The sequence below is a fragment of the Ursus maritimus genome, unplaced genomic scaffold (assembly GCF_017311325.1).
Source record: "Ursus maritimus isolate PB19 unplaced genomic scaffold, ASM1731132v1 scaffold_13, whole genome shotgun sequence".
Taxonomy (NCBI): domain Eukaryota; kingdom Metazoa; phylum Chordata; class Mammalia; order Carnivora; family Ursidae; genus Ursus; species Ursus maritimus.
The window spans coordinates 36,890,129-36,902,133 of NW_024423675.1; the positions used below are offsets into that span (position 1 = coordinate 36,890,129).

At 36.5% G+C, this 12,005-nt stretch overlaps 1 protein-coding gene across 1 annotated transcript in view; it reads left to right on the forward strand.

Annotated features, from left to right (window-relative positions):
- The window catches only part of LAMA2 (laminin subunit alpha 2), a 601,373-nt gene that overhangs the window by 134,933 nt on the left and 454,435 nt on the right, over positions 1–12,005 (forward strand). The gene's annotated exons all lie outside the window — the stretch shown is intronic.

The following is a 12,005-nucleotide window of genomic DNA, read 5'->3' on the forward strand; positions in this document are numbered from 1 at the left end:
TGATGTGTCTTAGAACATTTTAAATTGGCAGGTTCTCTTTTGTCTTTCAAATACTGAACCACTTGCAAACAGCTCTGTTTGCTTGCATGAATATTTTTAACAATACTCCACAGACCTGAAAGACTTAAATGGAAAGTTAGAGACATTCAAACAGACAGGTTCCTCTTATTCTTTGAGAGGTGATAGGTGCTTGGCAAGAACAAGCCAGAGAAATATCACGTACCAAGACTCGGATGATTAAAAGGGGGAGAGGGAGAGAGAGATACATAATGTATTGTTGTGAACAATATATGATGATTTTTTAAAGTTAATAAGAAATTGACTATATTATATTGAAGAGAAGTCATTGACTAGATGACTTTTTCATAGCCATTCTCTATGTACCATCTGTTATCAATTATGTCAGTGATGGTCTTTGCAAGCTGGACTATAGATGTTAACAAGCAGCATGATTTGAGAAATTAAAATGCATATATTATGTATATGAATATATAAACATATATATCAATATCTCTGAGTAGTAATAACAAATTGTAATATGCTAGGCACAGACAATGAAGACGACTACTCCACAATATTCACTTACTTTAGTATTTAAACTGATGAAAACAAGAAATATATATTTAGAAATTATTTTTGACAGACTACATTAGAAAGATTTTCTTTAGAGACATGAGATAGGTTATCATCATTTTAAGTGATGGTTTACCAAACTTCACACGGTTCAGGGTAATCAAAAAAGAGCACATGAAGAAGAAGAAGAAGGAAAAAAAGGAAACTTCCACCAGAAGCAGAATTTTTAAAGTGGCCACTTCTGATTGTGATCCTTGTATAAGCATTGGGTCTTTATGTAACTAATTGTGATAGTTGTCACTACTACTGTTCCTTCACATTTTGTCCTAAAGATGTTAATTGAAGCAACTGCCTCTTTGTTTTGTTTATTTTATTATTTTTGCCTCCTTATTACAATAAAACGACCCTCTTGATCTTTGTATATGTGCACCTGCACACATCCTTGTGTGTATGTGCGTCTTTATGTGTGTGTGTGAGTGTAGGGGAACATATGAACATAATTTAGGGTCTTCATATCCACCTGGCTTCTTGACCAGAAGCAACAGAAATCACCAACACTGTTTAACTTAAGCAGAAATGTATTTGAAGGAATTTGCAGAATTGTCGGAAAGTTCTGAACACAAGGCTTGGGAGATGGTGCTAATCAAGGCCATTTCACTGCCTTGAATTATTCACTGCCTGAATAATCTAGGCAGGGTCTTTTTACAGATGTTGCCCTTAACCCCTTACTTCCCCACGACCACTGGTACTTTTATCTCAGTCACTGTCATCTTATTTTTCTTATTCCCCAGCCCTATTCTTCAAGGGGTTGAGATGCAGAGTCCTAGGCGAAAGTCATGTGCATATGCCCAAGCCACTAAAGAAAGGGAAGAAGAAAGATCTCCCCTACTTGCACTTCCTTATCAGGAGGGTGTGTCCTACCCTCTGTACTAAGTACAATGGCAATTACCTAGGAATACAAAGGGAGGCTGGATGTTGGGCAGGGAAGAAAAATCTCTTGGGTTCTTTGAATTATTTCACTGAGCTAGAGTGCCAAAACAGAGTCCTACATTTCTACCAAATCTAGGGTCTGGTCAGTTTAATGGCTTTGGTTTGCCAGATTTCTCTCTGGAAATCTAATCAAGTGCATCTATTTCTTCTCATTGGATAAATTTAAATTTGAGTGTTGTTACAGGCTAGTGTTATCTCTATACTCAATGATGTTATAGAGTAGAAATCCATCGTAAAGGGTATTAACATTTCAGTGTGATGACGGTTATAATAAAATATCAACTAAGTACTATGTAGACACCAAGAAGGAAACGACAGATTTTGTGTGGCAAAGTCAGGAAATACTTTGACAGAGCAGGGATACTTGAGCTGGGTCATGAAAGGTGAGTGGATGACCATGGCACAGAAAAAGTAAGATACTGTGGGATGGATGAGATAGCGGATGCTGCACGACAAAGAATTTTCAGAGCACCTAGTGTAGTTGTAAAGAGTAAGAGGTCAGTACACGTGACATATACAGATTAGTTTAGAGAGGTAGATAGGGGCCTAGTTATAAATGTACGGAGGACCAAGGAGTGGCTGCTTTACTATAGGCAACATAGAGGTCTTGGAAAAAAAAAGTGATGTGATCAGACTAAATTTTTAGGAAGATAATTTTCATGACACTGTGGAAGATGAACAGAAGTGGAGTCATGCAGCAAGACTAGTTAGGGGCCATTGCGGTAGAGGTAAGATAGGATAGGATATCCTTATATAAAAGTATAGACAGACAGATGAGGAGAGAATGTTAAACTAGAGACAAAAAAAAAAAAAAATGGAAGCAGAGATCTTAGCATGGTGAGAAATAAGACATATTTGTTCTCAAAGTACCTTTTAACATTTTCTGATTCCTATGGTGTAATATTAAGGCTGGTTTATGTTCACCTCTTGAGTGTGAGTGGCAGAAAACTGGGGGATAAAAATAACCGAATCAGTTAGCAGTATTTTTGTGGTTTGTCTTTGTGAAGTGATGGAGATGAGCACGTGGAACAGGTGGATGACTTGAACTTTTTTTAAATTTTATTTATTTATTTTTAAAGATTTTATTTATTTATTCGACAGAGATAGAGACAGGCAGCGAGAGAGGGAACACAAGCAGGGGAGTGGAAGAGGAAGAAGCAGGCTCCCAGCGGAGGAGCCTGATGTGGGGCTCCATCCCAGAACGCCGGGATCACGCCCTGAGCCAAAGGCAGAGGCTTAATGACTGCGCCAGCCAGGCGCCCCGCCTTGAACTTTTAAAAAAAGAATGTATAAGTGAGGAGAGGAACTGATTTGTAAATAGCAGTTAGAAGCCAGGAGGAGGCTATTTTTCCTCTCCCAGTGGTTCTAGGGATCCACTGGGGAGACCTACAGAGTGTCACTGTCAGAGGAAATCAAGGCTTCAATTACAATAAGAAGGCTGAAGAAGTGCTTTCTTAAAACAGAGAAATTTGGAAATAAATTTTAGGACTTACAAAACCATGATGGAAGTTGGCCTGCGAGAGTGCATATGGACGGGAAGGGACAACTGGATGTCGTAAAACTGAGGAATGGTGTAGGAGGTGGAAGGAATTTTCGTTTAGAGCAGGGAGGGGAGTGAGGCTGGCGGGTCTAATTAATTCTAATCCATTTGGGATTACAGTAACTGGGTTTGAAAACTAGCAGTGCCATTTAGATTCTGGGAATTATTTTCTTCATTCGTAAAATTTAAATTCTCTTGAGGGGTCTTTGAGCTGAATTCTTTTTGCTACCAGATAACAGGCTTCTAGTTCTTCACCTAGAGAAATACCAACTAAAGCCTAAGAAACCAGTCTGAACTGCTCCATGCAGCAGATCGCGTTGAGTGCATTTCTCTCCGACTCACTTGTAGTTCTTCAAAAGACAACACTATGTATTAAATATGATTCGAAGTCAAAGTTCTTTATTTTTATGAAATAAAAGCTGGAAGGATTGGAAAGCTGTACAAGGAAAACAGAGTCCCCTGCTGACTGCTGGCCTGCTGGGGTCTTGGAGAGACTTTCAGCTGTTTTGCTGATACTCTGCTTGCGTTTGCTGGTTTCCACTGATTCTAAAGGGGATTGAAAAAACAATTTTCCTCTGTGGTATCCAGCAAACTTTTCCACATTTGATTTAAGAAATGTCAATTTAGGGGCACCTGGGTGGCTCAGTCGTTAAGCGTCTGCCTTCGGCTTGGGGCATGATCCTGGTGTTATGGTATCGAGCCCCACATCAGGCTCCTCCGCCGGGAGCCTGCTTCTTCCTCTCCCACTCCCCCTGCTTGTGTTCCCTCTCTCGCTGGCTGTCTCTATCTCTGTCGAATAAATAAATCTTAAAAAAAAAAAAAAAAGAAATGTCAATTTAAAACTTTATTGTTACTGCTATTGACAATTTATAAAAGCGAAAAAAAATGATATAAATCACATATATACATATGTGCATCTACATATGTGTATATGTATAGCTGGTTATATATAGATATATACATACACACATATATATGCATGTATAATATTTCTATAGGTTCTTAGCCAAATTTTATTGAAATTTCCTCACATACAGAGAAGTTGAAAGAATCATATAGTAAACACTCATACGCTCAGCATCTAGATTCTAAAATTAATATCTCGCTATATTTGCTTTATTATACATCTATTCATCTGTACACAACTGTCTATCATATATTTTGATCCCTTGGAAACTTCATTCCTCAGCTCTTCATCATGAATATCATTAGGATTCAATATTGGTTTACTTTCTTTTTTAAAGTCAAACTTACCTATGGTGAAATGCACAAGTCCTCACTGGGTGTAGCATGCACTCATTGAGTGTAACATTCAATAAGCTTTAACAAATGTACACACTTGTATAACACAAACCCCTATCAGGAGTATTACCGTCACCCCAGAAATGGTCTTATGCCTCTTTGCAGTCAGTCTCTAACCCTCAAATCAACCAGTTTTTTTCTGTTTTATTTTCCCAATAGATTTGTCTGTTCTAAAAAGTCAAATAAATAAATAATAGGATATGCACTCTTTTTTGTAAAGCTTCTTTTATTTGGCAAAATGCTTTTGAGAGTCATCTCGTTCCATGTATCAGTAGTTTGCTCTACGTTAGAGCTGAATACTATCCCATTGTGTGAATAAGCCACAGTTTCTGCATCAGTTCTCCCACTGATAAAAACCTGAGCTGTTTCCAGATTTGGTTATTATGATAAGAGCTTCCATGAACATTTTTGCATAGATCTTTTCATGGGCATGTACTATTATTTCTCTTGGGATTTTACCTAAGGGTAGAATGTCAGGGTCATGAAGTAGGGCTAGGTTTAAATTTATTAAAAAACTGCCTAACTCTTTTCTAATGTAGTAGTACTAATTTATGCTCCCAACAGTAATGGGGTAGAGTTCCGGTTGCTCCACAAACTTTCAAACATTTGATGCTGTCAATCTTTTTAATAATCTACCACTTACTGTAAAGCATAAGAACCTTGAAAATATGTAGGCCTACTTACCATGATCTCTCCACCCACCATTTCTTTGTTATAATTGTCATCTGTATTACATTAACATACATTGTCTCACTCCCTGGCCCCTGCAAAGTTATAATTTTTCCTTTAAACATTAAAATGGTTTTAAAGACTTGGAAAAAAGTCTCACTTTATATTCAAGTTTACTTACACTTTTTTTCTCTCATCTCAATTTTCTATTAATCCCATGCTGTGATTTTTTTAATACTCTAGATACTGCATTTTTCAGTCCTAGAATTTATATTTGTTTTTGTTTTTTGGTTTTTGTTATTGGTAGTTTCTATTCCTCTACTTGGATTTCCTATTTGTCTTTTCATTATAAGCATATTTTTGGGTGTCCTTGATCAGAGGTTTAAAGGTGCTTAAAAATGTTTGTATGCTAACTCCAACATCGGGTTGATATCAGTGTTGGTCTTTATTCATTGCTTTTCTTTAAATGTGGGTAGCATTTTATTGTTTCTTTGTAAGTTTAATATTTTTTTTTAAAAATGCAGTCTGGACATTGTGAATGATATATTGTAGAAACCCAGGATTCTGTTATGTTTTTCTGAAGAATAGTCTTCCATTTTTAGTTTTTGTGTTATATCGGTTGGCTATCTTCTGTGGACTCAAACACTAAACTTTACTCTCCCCTGGGGAATGCAGCTACTATGGATTCCTGTTTTGTTCTTTTAGCCCCAGTTGGAGTACAGGCTGGGCCATATTCAGGTCTGGCATCAGTGAAGGATTTAGGAAGTGTTCATACACATATTTTAGGCTCCTTTTATGTGTTTTTCTCTTTTCCAGAATTTTTTCTTCACTTTATCGCAGCTATGGTTGTTCTTAGTTGTGTTCTCTGGTTTTTAAGATTGTTTAGAAAAAGACAGACAGGTGAAAGAAACTGTGGAATTCTATTTGCCACTGTGCCTGGTGCAGTTTGAAACACATTCAATATCTTCCTTTTTCTAAGCATACACATCCTTTCCACCTTACCTGTTTTGGGTTGTCCTCCATTGTTTTCAGGCATTTGGGTTTTTTTTTTTTTATATTTTGTTCAGAATTCATAGCTGTAACCTGTGAGGGGTTTGGTTCTTTGGAAGCTACTCCACAATTATTAACAGTAAAACCTCTATACGCAGTTTTTAAAAATGGTTCTGCCCTTTGAAACCAGAGTGTGGGATTTTGAGGTTACAAATCATCACAATCATGCAAATGTGTACGAACGCAACACAGTATTTGGACTAGCAAGTGTAGTATAAAAACATCCAAGTGAAAATTTGGTGAATTTTCTACATGTTTGCCATATTGTAAACAATTTCTATTTTTCACATGCTATAACAGCTTTTTCTAGACTATTTATTAAATATATACATTATATAACAGAATGTATATTATTTTCTATATAGCAATCATATTCTAATCTCTAACAAAAATATATAATATAGGGAGAGTAAATATTATTTGTTTTTGTTCAGACTTTGTTCGTTATGCCACAAATCCAAGTAAATTTACTTAGTCTAGATACTATTCAGAAAAAAAAATGTCAATCATAATCGTATGGGTAATGATGACTGGCTTTTATGTCATTAACATTACATGACCTCAAATTGAATTAAGAGGCTGTAAGTCAATACTCTATAAAGGTTCACCAGCTATTTGTAGTTCATTTACACTCACAGTGTTTACATATCTTAACCGAGCAACCCATATTGAATATAGCAATAAATATTGCTCTGCCGCTTTGGAATGGGAATAAATAGGTACAGCTTAATAGATTTAACATATAATGAAAATGGGCTGCAATCTATAATGCAACCTGCTGAAGATTCAATAAAAGCTCAGATATTGACTGACTCTTCAAATTGTTGTTAGCAACTAATTGGAGACCTTCCCTGACCAATATACTTTACTGATTTTTTAAAAAAATAAACAGCAAAATAGCTGATAAAATTTCAAAAGGCCACTGTTCCTTGGCCACAAAGCAAGGCAATTAAATCAAAAAGGTTAATTTTGAGCATTTGATCAATAAGGGTAACAAACAAATCGATGGAAAGAACTGAAAGATAATAAATGTAAACTTTATTAATATCTTTGTTTATGAGTAGAAAGGTCTATGAAGCAACAACGGGGTGGCGACCAGGCAAGTTATTTCTTCTATTAAATATGTAAAGTGATAAGCTGAGGACCAGGTTTTGGCTCTTCTTGATGCCCTATTAAGAATAAGTCTTCTAATCGGTAGGGGAAGGAAGGGATAAAGAAAGGGGGGTAATCAGAAGGGGGAATGAAGCATGAGACTATGGACTATGAGAAACAAACTGAGGGCCTCAGAGGGGAGGGGGGGTGGGGGAATGGGATAGAGTGGTGATGGGTAGTAAGGAGGGCACGTATTGCATGGTGCACTGGGTGTTATACGCAACTAATGAATCATCGAACTTTACATCGGAAACCAGGGATGTACTGTATGGTGACTAACATAATAAAAAAACATTAAAATAAAAAAAAAAAGAATAAGTCTTCTAGGTTAAAGGGCTGAGTTCAAATCTTAGTTTTCAATCTTACGAATTCATAATTTTGTGCAAATTGTATATCTTCTTTGAGCTGCATTCTTTTTATTTGTAAAATGAGACTGATAAAGTCTACACAACAGGATGACTGAGAGATTAAGTCCTATCACTTAATGAATATGAAATAGCTTCTGAAACGGTGTTTGTTACTCCTCTACCTGTCATTCTTTTAGAGCCATGTCATTTCACTCACATTTTATTCATTTAATTCTGTGGGTGAATTGGGGTGTAATCCAATTCTCTATTTTCAGACCCTACAATATACAGTAAAAGAGTTTTAACCAGCCATCTTTCCTTTCTGGCCCCCTCCCATGATTACTCAGACCTGAGAAAGTACAGGTCCAGCCAACTCAAATCAGGTCCCACACAGGGCCGCACCAAAGCAGGTCTATACCTCTGAAACAGACTCAAGGTCAGGGTCAAAGTCAAAACTAGTCAGAGCTGAGGGAGAAGACAAAGATCACAGAACAAAACTGACAGTGTCCTGGAGCAGTTTAGAGATGGATGGCCATGCCTGAGATGGCTTTTGTATAAGTAAACTGATTTTGTTTGGAGGGATTAGAAAGGGTTTAGTACCTAAACTTAATCTTCAGGCCAGCAAGACAAGAGAGGTAGTTTTGTCCTGAAAACAGGATGCGCGGCATATGGGCATATGTCTCCCTTCTAATTACCTACTTTGTCCTACACTATACATTTAAATTAAAAAGACCTGGGAAAAACCCACTAAAACAAATTACTAACAGTGACAAATAGGCAGTGGTTTGTTTTGATGTATATGTGAACCATTACGTATACCCCATGTAATCTATATGTGTCTAGATCTGAAGCCATATCTGTATCTGTATATCTATATACCTGGATCTGTATCCATGTCTAAACAATCACCTAATCTAACAGGTTAAAACAATTACAAAGTCAACAACTCCATTACTCACTCAAAAGTCACATAAGCTTTCAGAAACAAGTCCATACTCATGCTGTTCCCTCTGCCTGCTGTTGGCTCTTCCCTTCTTCCTTTTTTCTACCAGATAAACTATTATTTCTCCTTTGAGATTCAGCTCGGATCACTTTTCACAATAAGCCTATCTTAATAGTGTTTTCGTTCTCAAATATTTTATGGTATCTGGCATACTGTACTCAATGCATATTTGATGAAATAATAATTGTATGGTTAAATGCAAAATGGCGATGGATGACAGAAGAGAAAGACAGACAAACTTTATTTAATCATATATCATTTACCAATCCAGAGAATAAAATAAGGTAAAGAGATAATGTTTTGGGAATGATCAAATTATTTTAAAAGTCATAATGTGGTGAACCTCACAAAACTGAGGTAGTCTCCAATAAGCCTGCATACATAAGTAAAACTAAAGAAAAAGATAATAACATTTGTACTTATTGTACTTTACCATTTAGAAAACACTCTACATTTCCTCATGAAATATGTAACAGTAGCATTATGAATGGCTAATATTTTTCTGACCAGTGATCATCTGATCATATTAGCTCTACTCATGTCACATTGGCAGAATGTCTCATTGAGTGATGTCAGAGCATACAGATGAGGGAAATGAGGTGGTTGGGGAAATAAACTTATTGGGAAGAATGAATAAGATAGTGACTGCAACTGAATAAAAAAGTAAGTTCTATCTCTAAAGGCAAGGGAAACAAAAGTAAAAATGATCTGTTGGGACTTCATCAAGATAAAAAGCTTCTGCATGGCAAAGGAAACAGCAAAACTAAAAGGCAACTTATGGAATGGGAGAAGATATTTGCAAATGACATAACAGATAAAGGGGCTCATATCCAAGATCTATAAAGAATTTCTAAAACTCAACACCCAAGAGGCAAAATATCCAGTTAAGAAATGGGCAGAAGATATGAACAGACCCTTCTCCAGAAAAGACATAAAAATGACTAACAGACACATGAAAAAAATGCTCCACATCACTTGCCATCAGGGAAGGGCAAATCCAAAGCCACAATGAGATATTCCTCAAGAAGTTAATAGTGGAGCTACCCTATGACTCAGCAATTGCACTCCTGGGTGTTTACCCCAAAGATACAGATGTAGTGAAAAGAAGGGACACATGCACCCCAATGTTCATAGCAGCAATGTCCACAGTAGCCAAACTGTGGAAGGAGCCGAGATGCCCTTCAACAGATGAATGGATAAAGAGGATGTTGTTCATATACACAATGGAATATTACTCAGCCATCAGAAGGAACGAATACCCACCATTTGCATCTACATGGATGGAACTGAAGGGGATTATGCTAAGTGAAATAAGTCAAGCAGAGAAAGAAAATTATAATATGGTTTCACTAATATGTGGAATATAAGGAATAACGCAGAGGACCATAGGGGAAAGAAGGGAAAACTGAAGGAGAAGAAATCAGAGAGAGAGACAAACCATGAGAGATCTGGACTCTGGGAAAAAAATTGAGGGTTGCAGAAGGGAAGGCGGTGGGGGGATGGGGTAACTGGGTGATGGGCCTTAAGGAGGGCACATGATCGGATGAGCACTGTGTATTATATGCAATTAATGAATCATTGAACACTACACCAAAAACTAACAATGTACTATATGTTGGCTAATTGAACTTAATAAAAAAAAAAAATTCCTCCAAAAAAAAAAAAAAAGTAAGGTCTGAACATCTGGCAAATAAGGAAAAATTGGAAACCCCAAGTAACTATTAGCTGGAGAAAAGCACAAGGCAGGAGGGCCAGGAAGGTGGGGGCGTGGCTAGATTGGAGCAGCAGAACCAGAGTGTTTTTAAAGACTGGCAAAGTAAGGTGAGAGATTGTTTGGAGTCAGCTTTTTGGGAGACCCTGAGAATGACTGAGATGATAAATGTGGTCTTGCCTGGTCTTATGAATTCACTTACCTCTTTGAAATTGTTGAGAGTGATTACAAACGAGATCAAAATTATTTAAAAATCTTTTTTTATTTGCTGTACTGATATTTCTTTCAATGCAGTTCTAAGATCAACCAGGAGCACAAGTTAGCACAAGATTTATGTAGTTTCATATGATATAGTAGAGAATATGCAGTCTAGTGATTAAGAGGATAGACTCTGGAGCGAGATTTCTTGGGCTCAAGTCACAGCTCTGCTATTTGCTAGCTGCAATCCTGGGCAAGTTACTGAACATCTCAATAAAACAAGGGTAATAATAGCATGTGGCTCATAAGAGTATCACTTGTAGCAAATTAGTCCAGGAAGGTAGATTGCTAGAACAGTGCCAGACAGAATAGTGCCTGGAACATTATAAACATTCAGTGATGCTGATGGTGAGGATGAGGATGAAGATGCAGATAAAGCAAAGAACATTTATGTGGCCAGTGTTTATAATCTGTTCATTTTACAAATGTATTCGGTACTTACTCCGTACCTAGCAGGTGCTAAGATTTGAAGATAGGGAAGAAAACACTTATGAACTCAAAACTCTAGGGATCTCAGTAAAACACTGGGACATAAGACTTAATTAATAAAGAACTTTCTATCAGAAGTTGAGTTAATGTAGACCTATGTGGCACATGTATGGAGTAGAGACCACCTAGATGGTTAGCATGTTCCTTATACAAATTGAGTCAAATTATCTGTAGTTTCACATGTACTTTCTCCAAGACAAGTTCTTCAGTTAGAGTGGCTTCTGATAAATGACTTTACTATATTGTCATTGAAAAGAGATCCATAAGATGCAAATACTAGACATGTATGAAACATTGACATTGAGTTGTAGAAAGTAAAGACCTGAGTTCACGTGGAATAAAGGGCCTTCTCACTCGACACTGAGATGGGTCTTTGTGATTTTATCTGAGCAAGCTTAAACTTCTGTTGTATCTAAGAAATAATTTCTGGTATGATAATGGACTACTATACTTATTGTTTCTGATAATATATTGCTATACAATATGGCCTTAGAACACAGAAGGCAGTAAAGAATGCTTTTCCAAAATCTTTCATCATTTGCTATTTTCTCCAGTTTGCGTATAAAGGAATTATAACAACCACTTAATGCTAAATAATAATTGGAGCATAAAAATGACCACAGAAAACATAAATGCAAACTTGTGCAAAATCTTTACATATGACTATAGTTTACTACTAGATATAAAATAGCTGAAATGGAAGATGGATCTTTTGCCAACAACATGAACAGAAGATTTTTTTTTTAAGTGTGTGTTAGAGATGGAACTTTCTTCCTAATTAAGTATTAGAGGTTAAAGATTAAGAAGATAGGTTTAGATTTTATATTTAAGACCCAAAAAGAGATGTTCGTTTGAGAACACATGCTATTTATATAGAGTGCTTAATTAATCAGATATTCAATTATCACTGATTATTTAATT